At 36.7% G+C, this 15,967-nt stretch overlaps 1 protein-coding gene across 1 annotated transcript in view; it reads left to right on the forward strand.

The window, feature by feature from the left end:
• The window catches only part of CDH26 (cadherin 26), a 551,648-nt gene that overhangs the window by 505,234 nt on the left and 30,447 nt on the right, over positions 1-15,967 (forward strand). The gene's annotated exons all lie outside the window — the stretch shown is intronic.

Below are 15,967 nucleotides of genomic sequence, written 5' to 3' on the forward strand. Positions count from 1 at the left end.
CCAGAAATGCCAAATGGACAATATGTATTGTGCGCCGTCACCTGCTCCCATCACAGTCGCTGGGCTCCCTCATCCCACTCCTACCCAGTCCCTGGTCTCTCCTCACCCCATCACACATCCTGGGCTCTCCCCACTCTGCTCCCACCACTATCCCATGGTTCCCGCCCATTGTGCTCCCACCATAGTCCCTGGGTTCCCCCCCATCCCGTTCCCAACACAGTCTGAGGGCCAGTGGCAGTTGGTGATTTTTTTAAGTGGAGGGGCATATCTATTTCCCCCAAAAATGCCATAGCGACCGAGCATAGTGAGGGAGCCCGAACCAATAAAGAGGGGTTCGGGGGGGGGTTTCTCCCTGTGAATTTTTGTTAAATAATGGGTTGAAATGTTGCATTGTAGCGCATACTTTTAACAAAAAAATGGGTAAATAGCCAAACAGTTTGCAATTGGTGCTGTGGGTCACAGGGGGCAGGCATGACATTTTTTACTGGACATGTAAAATGCTAGTGTGGGCCAGTCAAAATGGGCCACCATTTTGGCCAATGTGGACCATGTTAATGAGTTACTTAACTATGCAATTAGTAATTTTGACCATTGTTGCTGAATATATCACAATGTACTTACATTTTAACACAAAGCACCCCCTTGGGTACTATTGAAACAGTGGCACAGCTACAACCCTGGTGGTAGCTGTGCCAGTAAAACAGGCACGGCTGCCGCCGAGTTGTATCCGGGTCCGCCACCTGTGAATGTGCAATTACTGGGTCATGCTGAGTTAGGCAGACCTGATAATTGCCCTTTCGCGGGTGCCGGTACCGGTAGATCCCCATTCCCATCTGAGCCCCATAGGAATGTGGAGCTCGGATGCACCAGCGCCGTTAATAATGGTGCCGGTGCATCCGATGAGCTGTGCTCGCGGGTGCCGCACGGCCTGCCAGGTCAGACCTGGCGGGCTGTCAGGCACCTGAGAGCACAACTTGTACTAGGGCGGTACGGTAGCAACGGTGCCGGTAGCTTACCAGCACCATTGTTACCGTACCGTCATAGTTGTAATGAGGCCCAGTCTGTGACTAAAGGAATGAATATCCATTTACAACTGCGGGCCACTTTGTCATTGTTGCCTGAGACAGTTTCATACTTCAGCCTGACCATGTGAGCCACCACTGCCCATTTCTTCCAATCTTAAAAAAAAAAAAATATATATATATTTCTTGCTGAGCTCACAGGGCCCCCCAGGGATGCACCCGCGGACCCCTGGGGGGTCGTGACCCACAGTTTGAATACCACTGCCCTAGGTGATGGTGAGAAGGGGGGCGATTACTGTGAATTTTTTTTTGAAAGAAGCACCTCTCTTTGAGATCAAAGGCTATATAGCACAACGCTGACTTTACGAACGGAAAGGCAACTTTTTCAATGAACTAAAGTGGTGCTGAAATGTGCACTTAACATTGAAAATTGTAATGTCTGCATTGCAACCGCTTTTGAGGGCCTGACCTTCAGATCGATGTAAAAAAAGAAACGTGCATTTGCTGATGTGCCTATATTTATATCAGTGAAAGAAACTTTGTTAAAGGGACGTTATGGTTAAGTTGCGCTACTAAAAACCTATGAAATTCAGTGAAAACACTTTGTTAAAGGGACGTTATGGTTCCAAGTAAAACCGAAAAACCCTTGAAATTCGCCAGTTGTGGTAAGCTAAGCAACCATAACTCGTGCCACCACCGTGCACTGCTAAGACTAACACCCAGGACATCAAAGATGACATCACAAATGTCATTGATGACATCACTGATGACATCACATGTCTGGCCCACTATTTTTTCTTTTGCTGACATATCTAGGCCACATGGTTTTCTTCAGTAACAGTCAGAAACTAAGAATTTTATTTTATTTGTAGACATATCCTTCTAGTAAGTTCTTACAGTAATTCCCTTAGAGTACAGTCACATCATATGAAACATATACATATGGGAAAACACAAGCTTGAAAGACAGCAATCCTTTTTGTGCATAAAGATAATCACTAGACTTATGAGCACTTTCTGATAGTTCTGTTGTTTTTTTTTATGGCTGTACTTTCCCTGTATATGGTCATATTTGTATACATTGTACTCACACTACTTTCCTTAGGGTCCAATCACATCAAGTGATACATATACATAGGGTAAATAGCAGCTTTGAAACAGATCAATCATTTATTTGCATGAATCTAATCAGTTAAGTTATGAATTGTTTCTGCTACTACTTGTGCTTTTTTGCTAACTTCACTTTCCCTGTGTATACCCATATTGGTATGTGTTCTTGTGTCTTCGTGTTTTGTCTATAGTAATGCAATTATGTAATACGTCGGGTTTATTAGCTACTTATTACATATTTCACAGTACACAAAAATCTATTAAGAAAACAATTATCATTTCATTATTCAACATATTAACATTACGAATATCATACCTTCATCTTGTACGCTGCACCCAATGTTATGTTTCTGTATGAGTAGCTTAGTATACTAGATAGAACCCCATAATAGAATGCTATTTATGTCAATGCATCGTTCAATGCACTTATTAGGGTATATTTCATGCAGTGATTCTTGACACTTTTTTCGCAACATAATAAGAATCCCTTCTACACATATTTCATGAGAAGTACATGCACATGTGATGTCTTCAGTGATGTCATCAATGACATTTGTGATGTCATCTTTGATGTCCTCGGTGTTAGTCTTAGCAGTGCACGGTGGTGGCGCGAGTTATGGTTGCTTAGCTTACCATAACTGGCGAATTTCAAGGGTTTTTCGGTTTTACTTGGAACCATAACGTCCCTTTAACAAAGTTTTTTCACTGAATTTCATAGGTTTTTAGTAGCACAACTTAACCATAACGTCCCTTTAACAAAGTTTTTTCACTGAATTTCATAGTTTTTTAGTAGCACAACTTAACAATAATGACTTTGACTTTATATACATGTCATATGGAACTGACTAGATCTCTTCTTATGAATTTGATGTCCGCGAACTTATTTAATGTTCGCGGACATGTTCGGAGAACAGTACCACTACCTAAAAACTGTGGGCAGGGGCTGGTGGGGTATGTTTGATTGTTATATCATAATATAGGAACAATTAACAAATTCAAAAAGCAGCACACAGACACATTATACATAGTAATACATAAGAAATGTAACCCATATATGTAACACACTAACCATTCATTTAAATACAAAATGTTCTGAAATGGAATATACCACAAGAAGATAAATTGGCTTCCAACATAATTACCTCACAGACACAACAGAACTGAGAACAAGACCAGACCCACTGAATACATAGGACTTATCTTACCAGAAATAGTAAGTGTACTTCATTTTACTCATATATTTATAAACTTTCTGTATTAGATTAAAAAATATATTATCTTTTTTTTTTCTCACAGAAATGTCTAGTACTCTGGAATGGCTAGAGGACAATTTCCCACATGAAGAAATGTCACAGATAGGGAAACTAATGGTAAACACTTTATAATATAAACCATTTATTTATTATTTTTTTTATATACATTTAACATATATATTATTTTTTTGTACAGAGCATACCAGAATAGAAAAAACGTCAGAAAACCCTGTTATGGATAACAGTCTTCACAATATAGAAGAAAAAATGGATGTATTGTTGGCTAATTTTAATAATTTAAAAACTTTTGTAGAAAATCATTTCAAACCAAAAACCTTGTACCATTGCCCCACATGTACTTGTCCTTCCTCACCATATCCCAGTCAATTATCCCCAAACCCTCTCCATAATCCAAAACGTTTTGATGAGATTTCCATCCCTTCTTCACCTAATACCAATCATGGTGAAACCCCAAATTCTCCTGTTTTTGTTTCTGGTTCTGCCTCACCTTCTCTGTCATAAATTATTAATATATGTTAAATAAAGTTTAATTTTTATATTGTATTGTGAATAGTTTCTGTTTTTTTTTTTAAAAACAATAAAAGTGTCCGCGGACAGTGCGACTGTTCTGAAAAGTTCGTACATAAACGAAAATGGAGGTGTCCTGAAGAACACCGCACCTGTTCGTACTGTTCGCTAGCAAGTTGAAACTGTTCTAAGAACACACGTGGTGTCCTGAAATGTTCGTAAAGAAACAAAAATTAAAGTGTTCTAAAGAACACTATATCTGTCCGTAATGTTCGCTATCAACTTAAAACTGTCCTAAGAACACAATTGGTGTCCTGAAATGTTCGTAAATAAACGAAAATGATGTGTCCTGAACAACAGTACAACTGTGCGTAGTGTTCGCTAGCAACATGAAACTGTACTAAGAACACACGCGGTGTCCTGAATTGTTCGTAAACAAACACAAATTAAAGTGTCCTAAAGAACACTATACCTGTCCGGTACTGTTCGCTAGCAAGTTCAAACTGTTCTAAGAACGCTATTGGTGTCCTGAAATGTTTGTACGTAAACGAAAATGGAGGTGTCCTGAAGAACACTATACCTATTCGTAGTGTTCGCTACCCAATTGAAACTGTTCTAAGAACACAATTGGTGTCCTGAAATGTTCGTACATAAACGAAATAACACATGTCCTGAAGAACACTATATCTGTCCTTACTGTTCGCTACCAAGTTTAAACTGTTCTAAGAACACACGCGGTGTCCTGAAATGTTCGTTTCACATGTGACGCACTTTTAATTACTTCAGAACCCGAACAGTGTCCGTAGGACATCAATGCGTATGCGCTAACCAATCTCCGTGCACTTAGTGTCCTGCGGGCAGGCGCTTCCTTCGCAGACTAGTTCGCAAACGGATCATATGACCGCGCCCACGCTCATCGTGTGTCCTGAAATGCGGACGCTGTTCGTGTCCCCGAACAATTTAAAAGTACATTTTCAGTTAATCCATAATATTTTTCAATAAAATCTCACAATGGCACAAGTCCCACATAGCAATCTTGAGTTTCTATATACCTTTTGAAACTTTCCGATCCTTTTTTTGTGTTCGATCTGTCCGTGGACAGTGGTCATGTCCGCGGACAGCGCACAAGCACCCCTATAAAAGACCACGCCCAAGAGCTTATTCCCATTGTGTTTCTGGCTATTCTTCAGAACACAGTGATTTTTGCTGCCACCTGCAGACTACACCATCATCGAGATGGCATCCTTGGCTGCTGAACTGCCACTTGGTGCTGCACCTGCTTCAGCACCACCCCTACCCCCTCCACCTCCACCACCTCCCCAAGGGCCTGAAGAGGGGAACAGGAGTGAGGATGCGGAAGAGGAAGAAGAGGATGATGAAAATGAGGTAGAGGAAATCCCTACTACCCGCACTAGGCGTGAGTCTTGGGTGTGGCGGTTATTTACCATTCATGGGAATGGTCCTAAGGCTTGTGCGAACCGTGTTAGCTGCAATGAGTGCAAAATGATACTCAGTCGCGGGAAGCATGGTAAGTACAGCTTTGGGACCACTACTATGAAGCGACACCTGAGGTCATTTCACTCTGGGGCTATTCGCAGGGTTGTACCTTGCGAAGAACGTAGCAGGTTGATTTCCTCTACTTCATCCTCTGTTTCTGATCCTGTCACCACAAGGACCACCTCTGTGGGACAGCGTCTTTCTCAAGCTGCCTCACAGGCCATACAGAATGCTGATGACCCTTACCTTTCGAGGGTCACAGTTGTATGTATGTACTGTGACACAGTACTCTGCAGGGGGGAGTGACTTCGGAGTGCTTTTGAGACTATCGTCTCAGAGCACGAGAAGACCTGCTCACTACCCAAATAAAACCCACTCTACATCTTCCTCCCTCAGCTCGCCCTTTCTTATCCCTGTGGTTGGTGTCCCCGCCTTTACTCTCCTTTACCCTCCTCTCCTAGTGTTTCGTGTGTGAAAAACCAAAAAAAATACAAAATTACAAAAATCATAAAAAAATATGGCTCTATTCAGAGCCGCCTTTCCCAGTTAAAAAATAGAAGTGAAAATAAATGAGGCAGGGCTCTTTGTATTTTTTAGAAGTTCGCGGACAGTTCGCGAACATTAAAAAAATTGGGTTGCTACTCCATCACAAACATTGTACTTTTCTCTGGAACAAAGTGGTGGCTCTGAAAAGAGCCTTTGGGTGGTGTTTGTAAGTCAAAAATTGTAAATGCTTAACATCTACTTCAAAATCGTTGTTGTAATTCCAAAAAAGGTTGCAATGCATTTTGTACATTTCTCAGAAAAATCTGATTGCCAGCATAAGTAAGATGGACTCCATCTCTGCGAAAAATGTATGTACTACAAAACATAATATTTTCATTGTGAAAAGAAGACATGCCAAAATCTCTTAGAAAGCCACAAATAGCCTTATTAACATTGCGCCTTGCTTTTTCCATTTGTGGACCAAATGAAGAAGAACAAAGCCACATTTGTCTCTGCGCAATCTGTGAAAATATCACTTGAGAATTAGGAAACATGTTCATAACCTTCCTAAGTCCTTCTTTCATAGCAAATTGCAAATAAAATTCCGGTCACATGTCCTAAACTGTTCCCTCCACAATGAATTACAATTATGTCTGGATGTTGCTCTGTCTCCAAAGTAGCACAGAGAGGTAGCAAGTCCAACCACTTCATTCCACGTACTCCATGCCAGTGTACTTCCACATGTAGGAATCCAAGATCTACAGCTACTCCACAGCTTTCTGCATGCACCTTCAACCAATGTATCCACGAATCTCCTAAAATCCAAACAATCTGTTTTCTGAAACACACAGCCATAGCTATCTTTTGTTCTCTCAGCAAAAAGAGTATCTGAGAAAATCTCTCCTGGCACAACACACCCACCAAACTTTCCTGACCAATCCCTTTCAGTGCTTATTCTCATTTGCATGACTTCTGAACCCAGAAATCCCCGGATGTAACTCCCGATGTCCGCGAACTACCGCCATGTCCGTGGACATATCGTAACATGAACAGCCCTTCTACCATTTCCACTACACTCTCTCTGCCATTCCCTCATTGGATGTACCTCAAAAATCACATGACCATGCACCAATCACATTCAAGACCTCTACATCTAACTGCATCATCATAGATCAGCACTGCAAATGTACTCTGAATCTCTCTGAGTACAAGTGTCATATCATTGGCAAGCAGCATCTACCAGAAATACTGTACAAGTCTTCAAGATTTCTACTTGCAGCTCCATGCATATCCATATGCATGAACACAAACTTCAGGTATGCATATTTTCTGTATAGAAGATGAACACATTTTCAAACAGACTTTTACCTTGTAAAATCTGTAAAATGAATTTACTGTACTTTTTTCAATTTCCTAAAATCAACTATCACTTATAAACCTTTATACTTTTTACTTTCTTTATTCACACACACTCAAATCATGTTAAACTAACATTTTTGAAATGAAATATATAGCCTACATATATTCAAACAAAATTGCATGCAAACACAATCTATGTTTAAACCTTTATAAAAATACTTATACAATTTCATATTTTTTGTTTTTATTTATTTATTTACTTAATTACTTTAAATTAGACATGACATTGAGGCGCTATTACCTAGAACAGTTTACTTACAGAAATAGTGGTATTCACTAATATATTGTAAATTTCACAAGACATAGTAAAGATGTTTGTTTTTTGCTACAGTTAGTCATTCAATACAATTTGTTCATTAAGAACATATCATATGTACTGAACTGATGCAATGTATCTTATGTAAATAAATTAGTTTAATGGTTTTACAGAAGGCACTGAGGATTTCAATTAAAAAAACAATATCTGAATTAAAAACAGTGCTATATACAAACAAAGTTACTAATTTGAAGCTTTTAAAATTGCAGTGAAGACCAGATTTCTGAAAAGAAGCAGCCGAACTCGAAGAAGAAAGAAAAACTAAGAAGTAAAATATCACCATAATATTTGTATTATTAATCAAATATACTATAACATTAATACGAGCTATTTCGGTTTCTAAAAATAGAGATTTTGTCCAAAAATGTCCATGTTTTAAACAGCGATTTACAGCCAGAATGGCCCACAAATTTCTATTTTTGGACACACAAATTACCCAACTGAACCACTACAATTTTCATATTATAGAACAAACAACTGTTTTAATTGTATACATTAGATTTACTATTTGTACTTTTCCATACCACTAGCTTTCTTTTTTTTGTCATCTGAACCCCAGTTTAGTAACACATACACTCAAGAATACCTATCCTTATTAGTTTTAGTTCCCAATGCACAATCACACACAATTACATACATCTTTATCATCTTACTCAAACACTCATGCACACAGCACACATACATTCCAGAACACCCCAACCCATATCTTCTTTATTTTTTTCAACAGACCCTAAAGAATGCCTACCAAAAGTCAAGTCCGTAGAAAGCAACACAAAAGTAGAGCACATGAAAATAAAGGTGTCCAACATAAGCATCCATCTCTAGCGGAATTTGTAAAAAAGTTGAAACAAAACAGCTAATACAATCATTTAGTGAAACACAAGAAGTTTCAAGTACAACAACTTCGCTTCCTCTATCAAAATGTAAAACAAACCAAAAAACAATTAACAGAAAATCAGCTATCAGTACAGATAAACTACTTCTTCAAACTTTAATATAGTGCAAAGTAAGCATACCATGAAAAGTATTTTAGCCAAAATATACTGTCACAAAGTCCTTCAAAATCTTATAAAAACAGGAGAGAAATCAGGTTCAAAGCTTAAAACCTATCGTAGGAAATTAATCTTAGAAGCATTGATGGACAGTGCAATTCTTCTGAAAAGAAATTTATTTATTTTACTGTTAAACAAAATGAAACCACTAACAAAACTAATAACTAAATTACAAAAAAGACTTCTCAATAAGCGAAATATCAACAGAAAGAACTTATTAAGTATCAGCAGAGGTGATAGGAATCACACTACAAGCACAGAACCATATTTTAATGAAGAAGCATACAAACAAAAGCAAACTAATACAATTGGCATACATAGCAGTGGCCAAGGTTATGAAAAAGTGAATAATACCATAATGGAACAAGAAGTACTTCTTACAAAAATATGCCCTGGAAACTTAGAATTACTCCTCCATTCAACTGAATCAGAACGTCTAGTGTACAAATGGCCATGCACGTCAACGTGTAACATTCCCAAACAATGTTTCAAATCTTTACACCAATTCCTCAATAAATATGTAAAAAGCAAAGACAAAATCAAAATTAAATTACTGCAAAATATAGATACCTGTCCAGTGCGCAAGTACACAGGACTACAAGGACATTCATTGGCCTGCATTACAGGACGTACTTGTAAAACCACTTTCCATGATATCAAAAGAATATCAACACATCATTCAACTATAAGAAATCTAGTCTATAAACGGTACTATGCTAAAAGTCCTGCTTTAGCACTAGCAAAGTTAAATAACATCCTTCTACATGGTACAGCAAAAGACCTACTTGAAGAAATTCACTATATCCAGAAAAAATATTTTGGAAGTGAAAGCCATTTACAGAATGAAATAGCTTTAAACCAATTAAGCAACAATTCTACACATGGCAACCTTTTGCTAAACACATATAAAAAAGAAATACTAAAATTTAAAAGTACATCAGCTGAAGTACCAAACCATGTATGTGTATGTTGCCGTAGAATTTTTTATAAAAGTAACACAAAAACTGTGGACCTATCATACAAAATAGAAGACAATGAAGATTATAAATGGTTTGAATTAGCTCTCTACCTTGTAGCAGAAAACAAATATGAAATAACTGAGCCCTTAATACTTTGCAGTTATTGCACTACAAAACTTGATATCAACCAAACTCCTTCACGTTCTATCACAAATAATTTGGAATTATACCCAGTACCAAAACCTCTACAACAACTTAATTTATATGAGAGCATCATAATTCAAACAGTACACCCATTTCAAGCAATAATACGCCTTCAACCAAAAACAGCAAAATCACCTCCCTCTGAATTGGTAAAAGGCATTCGTGGAAAAGTAGTTTATTTACCATTAAATCTAAAAGAAAATGTGCATACTCTAGGAGTGCAACGTCCAATGCAGCAATATTTAATTATATTAGTAAATGGAGTACCTACAAAAGGCAAAAAAATATGGCAACAGCTGGTAGATTTATATAAAGTTAGACAAGCCTTCCAATATCTTAAAGAGAATCATGAATATTACAAAGAAATTAATATTGAAGAAAACTTGAAAGATACAACTGAAATAATTCAAGAAACACAAGAAGCTTGTCAATTTGAGCTACTAGATTCTGCTACAATATCAAATACTTTAGACCATTATACAATTCATCCTTTGCACTGTAATGACACCGTACAAGATGTACTGGAAACTTACCAAATGCGTCAAACAAAAGGATCGCCAATCAGTATATGGGAAAAAAAGTATAGAAGCACGTGCTTTTCCTCTACTCTTTCTTACTGGCAAAGGAGGAAGGTATGATGATAGACCTATTCAAATATCAGCTTCAGAATACCGCTCATTACGGATGTATTCTGAAGATCCCAGATTTAGACAAAATGTGGAATACATATTCCACCTACTCTTTGAAAGTGAACTAGCAACTTTATGTTACGGAGTTGCACACATATTAAAATCAGGATCACACTTTCAAAATATGACAATTATTAGAGAAAGTGCAACAAAAGGATGAGGTTTTACAATCAAATATTACAAATCTATTAGCAAATATGCGTGGTACTAAAGAGTACTGGTTTCGACGTCATGGAGATGTACGTTGTATGATCAGAAACCTTGGCCCACCCACTTGGTTTGTTACATTAAGTTGTGCAGAATATGCATGGGAAGATTTACATGATTTCCTACGCATATCAAATAAAAACAAAACAAACATAGATATTCTAACACCTGGAGAACTTTGTTCTTTGGATCCTGTTAATTTTTCAAGATATTTTCACCATCGCTTCATTGCTATGCTACATTTTATTTGTAATAAAACTGTTCCTCCCCTTGGAGAAGTGCAACACTTCTTTTGGAGAAAAGAATACCAAGCCAGAGGAGCACCACATATCCGCATGCTTTTATGGATTAAAGATGCTCCTAAATTTGGCCAAGACAGAGATGCCACTGTTTTACAGTTTATTGAAAAATATGTCACTTGTGAAATTCCATCAGAAGCCACAAATAGTGATCTTCGTGCACAAATTTTACAATTTCAAAGACACAAATGTGGAAAATATTGTCGTCGCAAATACAAAAACAAAGGCAAATACTACACCAAATGCTGATTTGGTTTCCCTAGACCAGTTACAAATACAGGTAAAGTAAACAACCTCATGTCTTCAGTTAGACATAGTGTTAAAGGTAAGTCACCTAAAAATACATATTACATAAAAAGAAAAGAAGAAGAAAAATATATCAATGACTATAATGCAATCATTGCCCACTTATGGAATGCAAACATAGATGTGCAGTACATTGCAGACAATTCTACTGCAGTTGCACGATATGTCACAGCATACTTAACTAAAGCAGAAAAGACAGAGCTCCAAGACCTATGGAATGACCTGTCATCACATAAAACAGTATCTCAGAAATTATACAGCTTGGGCATAAAAATGCTCACCCATAGAGAATGTGGATCTTATGAAGCAGTTGATCGTTTAACTGGTATTTCATTGTATGGTAAATCTGAAAATATAGTATGGCTAAGTCTTGGTCCAGCTAAATCTAGAAAAAGAGTTCTCAAATCATATGAAGATATAGAAACAATAGCCAAACATGATCCCAACAGCCAAAACATTTAAAAAAAATGTATTGGACACATACTACCCAAACAGAAGTAATATTTTGGAAAACATGTGTCTATACCAAATAGCCCAAAACTACACATACAAAAATAATATGAAACCTGATGAAAAAAGGTAAATATAGAGTGACAGACTGTGAAGGCAGCTTAGTTAAACTCACTAAACCACATTTAATTAATCATATCAAATTGTCATTGAAGACTCCTCAACATAAAGAAGTATATTACATGTCCCTGCTACAACTCTTCAAACCATGGAGTAAAGAAGAACAATTACTAGATAACTATGACTCATATGAGGATGCTTTCAAAGCAAATGAAAGCACTATAACTGATGTAAACTTTACACAGTACAAAACAATGTTGCACAATGAACAGCAACATGAAGAAGAACTCCAAGCCCAACTAGATAAGGATACTCCTGGCAGTAGTCAACCTTCTGTAACAGGAAGCCAAGAACCACTGGGAGAACCACTAATAACAAATGAGGCAGAATTAGCTATGATAGAAGTAGAAAACACCATGTGTCAGTATGAAGATAAGGAAGACTTAACTATACTACAATCAAAACTAAACAATGAGCAAAGTAGCATTTTTCAAGAAGTAACAAAACAAATTGCACATGGTGTAAAACATGAAAATAAATAATGTTCCTGCCATAATTATAAACCTATACTACTGTACGTCAGTGGTGAAGCTGGTTCTGGCAAAACATTCCTAATCAAAATCATTAGTAAGTTCCTTCAACAATTGACAAACAACAAACTGTCAGCTGTTGTCACTGCCCCCACAGGTTTAGCTGCCTACAACATAGGTGGTGTTACATTACACCGATTACTACTATTATCAGTAGAACACCAGAACAAATTAGACTATTACAAACGTTCTGCAGAAGCTGCAATGGAATTACGCAGAGTAGTGAAACAAATGAAAATGCTACTAATAGATGAAGTGAGCATGGTCTCCAAACTGATGTTAGCTTTGATTCACCTCAGATTACAAGAAGTACTCAAAACAGACTATAAAGAGCTCTTTGCAGGAAAACACATTATTGTTTTTGGAGATCTGCTTCAATTAACACCAGTAAAAGGTGAACCTATTTTTAAAACATTAGGGCACAAACTCTGCCGTAAAACTGTTGGCAGCATTGGAAATGTCAACCTTTGGCAACATTTCCAATACAGAGAATTAACAGAAAACATGCGCCAATCTGCAGATCTAACTTATGCCAACATTTTAAAAAGTTTGAGAGTTGGTATACTTTCTAAAGAAGCAGAAGCAACATTGAAAACCCGGCACATTAATGCACCTTATGGCGATAATGCATGTGCTACAGATGTTATGGAACAATTAGCCCTCAAAAATGTCAATTGTATGGCCTTAATGCCAACTCTTGCAAGCTGTCTCAAATTCAATGAAATAATGTTAAGTAAAGAAATGCAACCAATAATGGAAATTAGCGCCACAGACAAACTAGATGTACATGGTATGACACTACCCATGTGTGACCAAGCCACAACAAGACTAAATAATTTAGAAAAATCAATCTCAAACACAGCAGGCTTAGAAAAGATGTTAAAATTATCCTTAAATTGCAGAGTAATGCTTACACGTAACCTTGACGTGGACCAAGGACTAGTTAATGGAGCACTGGGTACAGTTGTTGTCTTTCAAACATACCCAAGTGACAACAAAATTCAGTTTGTCAATATACTCTTTGACATACTTTCAGAAGTAAAACGGATAGGACGCTCAACAGCTAGATTCCTTCTCTTCAAACATATGTATGTACGCAGAGAACAATTTTCTCTGGCATACGCAGTCACGATTCATAAATCACAAGGTCTTACCCTAGACAAAGCAATGATAGATATTGGTAACACAGTCTTTAAAGAAGGCATGAGCTACGTAGCACTTGACGGTCTATTTCTAATCAACTTTGATGCAAGTAAAGTAAACGCTGATATTCCTTGCATTTTAGAATATAATAGACTTTGCTCACTATACACTCCCCATCTAAACACATATTCTGTTCCACAAAAACTAAAACGTTGTAAAAGAAAACTAAATCAAACAAAAATGCAACAGGACGTCACTGCAAATCCTCCAAAGAGAGTAAAAGAAACTAATACTTCATCAAGTACCACAAACAAAAAATAATCAATTAGAGAAAGTAAACCAGGTACTTCTTTAAAGAAGGAAGACGAACTCCAAAAAAAGCAGTTAGATACAGAACTACCTGGACCATTTAAATTCTCAAATATAGTTGGTGTAAGTTGCTATGCAAATGTAGCAATGAATATTCTATTTCAATTACCACCTATTGTTGACAACATTTACTTACACAGTACAGACCCATTGTGTTTGCAAATGTTAGTACTTCACAGAAATGCAGCAAACAATCCTGACAACACATATAGTGTTTTTGGAGTAAGACAACAATTGGACTACTGTGCTGGAATGGTGAAATTCACTATAAACTCACAGGAAGATCCACAAGAATTTCTAATGTACTTACTACAGTACTGGAAAACAAAAACATACCTATAAATGAAATCTTTCAGATTTCATACATGTGGAAACATACATGCACTCTCTGCAACAATGTGACACAAGAAGAAATCCCCAATGAACGCTTCATATATATATATCAATACCAAATTGTGAATCCATTCCATTTCAGCAACTTGTACAAAATGCAAACCATGGTAGATTATGCTCTACCTGCAATTCACGTTATTAATACAAACACATAATAAATACGTAATACTAATGCTTCTACGTTACAATGCAGATGGTACCAAAAACAACTGCAAGCTGACTGGATTCACACATGGTCAAATATCACTTGGTAAGAAAACCTTCACAACAATAGGTATAATCTACCACGCAGGAGCCACAACCAATTCAGGGCACTACACTGCATATATAAAAAAAGAAATGTGGATGGTTTGAATGTAATGATAGTACCATTACTCTAAAGCAGAGATTGCCAGCAAATCTTACAAACGCTTATTTGATGTTCTTAAAACCAAAATTTGATAAATAAACTGTATTTAAACCTTTAAGTAAATTTGTGTTAAAAAATATAAACTGTTAGAATACTCCAAAAGCTATCTAACTGCTCAAAGATTCTACAACAACTAATCAGATAAATGAATGCCACTAAATTAGACTAAAAAATACACAGTTAGAATACGCCAATTGGTATCTAACTGTCCCAAAATTATAAATTTGTGTTAAAATAATATAAACTGTTAGAATACTCCAAAAGCTATCTAACAGCTCAAAGATTCTACAACAACTAATCAGATAAATGAATACCACTAAATTAGGCCAAAAAATACACAGTTAGAATACGCCAATTGGTATCTAACTGTCCCAAAATTTAGCAATATCCAAATAGATAAATCAAAACCACTAAAATATATTAAAAAAATAGACAGTTAGAATACGCCAATTGGTATCTAAATGCTCCAAAATTTTATAATATCAAAACAAATGAAGAATTTGTTACTGCTCCAAAAAAAATACAACAAAGCAAAGTATAAAGCATTAGCCAGAAACAACAAGTGAACACTGAAAACAAACAAACAAATAAACTGTAGCATAACAGAAAAAGTTATTTTTTTTAATCCAACATGGATTTTTTTTTCTCCCACAGACCCAATGATTTTAGCAACAAATACAGAAACTGAGCAAATTGCACAGTACTCTGATTTGTACTCTACTAAATATGAGGGTCGAAAAAAAATAAAAGTATATTGCTTATACAATGTAATAAGTCATTACAAAATACTAATACTAACATGCTATTTTCTTTTATCACAGAAATGAAGAAGAAAAACATGGACTCCCATTACTAGACCAAACAGTAAGTATACAATAATAAGGACAACCATAGCAGCATATCACATCCATAGTATCTAATACCTTTGTTCCTTATACATTTGTTTTTCACCCAAAGTTATAAGCAAATATGAATGTGATATGCTGCGGTGGTTGTTGCCAGGGCATAGACTCTTGGGTGCATGGCCAAATGGCCATGCACCCAAGAGTCTATGCCCTGGCAACAACCACCGCAGCATATCACATCCATAGAGTCAAACATTTCAACTATGATCTATGGGAAACTTTTAATGTCCGCGAACAATGTG

This window comes from Ambystoma mexicanum, chromosome 3p, assembly GCF_040938575.1.
Source record: "Ambystoma mexicanum isolate Mex_15411 chromosome 3p, UKY_AmexF1_1, whole genome shotgun sequence".
NCBI classification, from domain to species: domain Eukaryota; kingdom Metazoa; phylum Chordata; class Amphibia; order Caudata; family Ambystomatidae; genus Ambystoma; species Ambystoma mexicanum.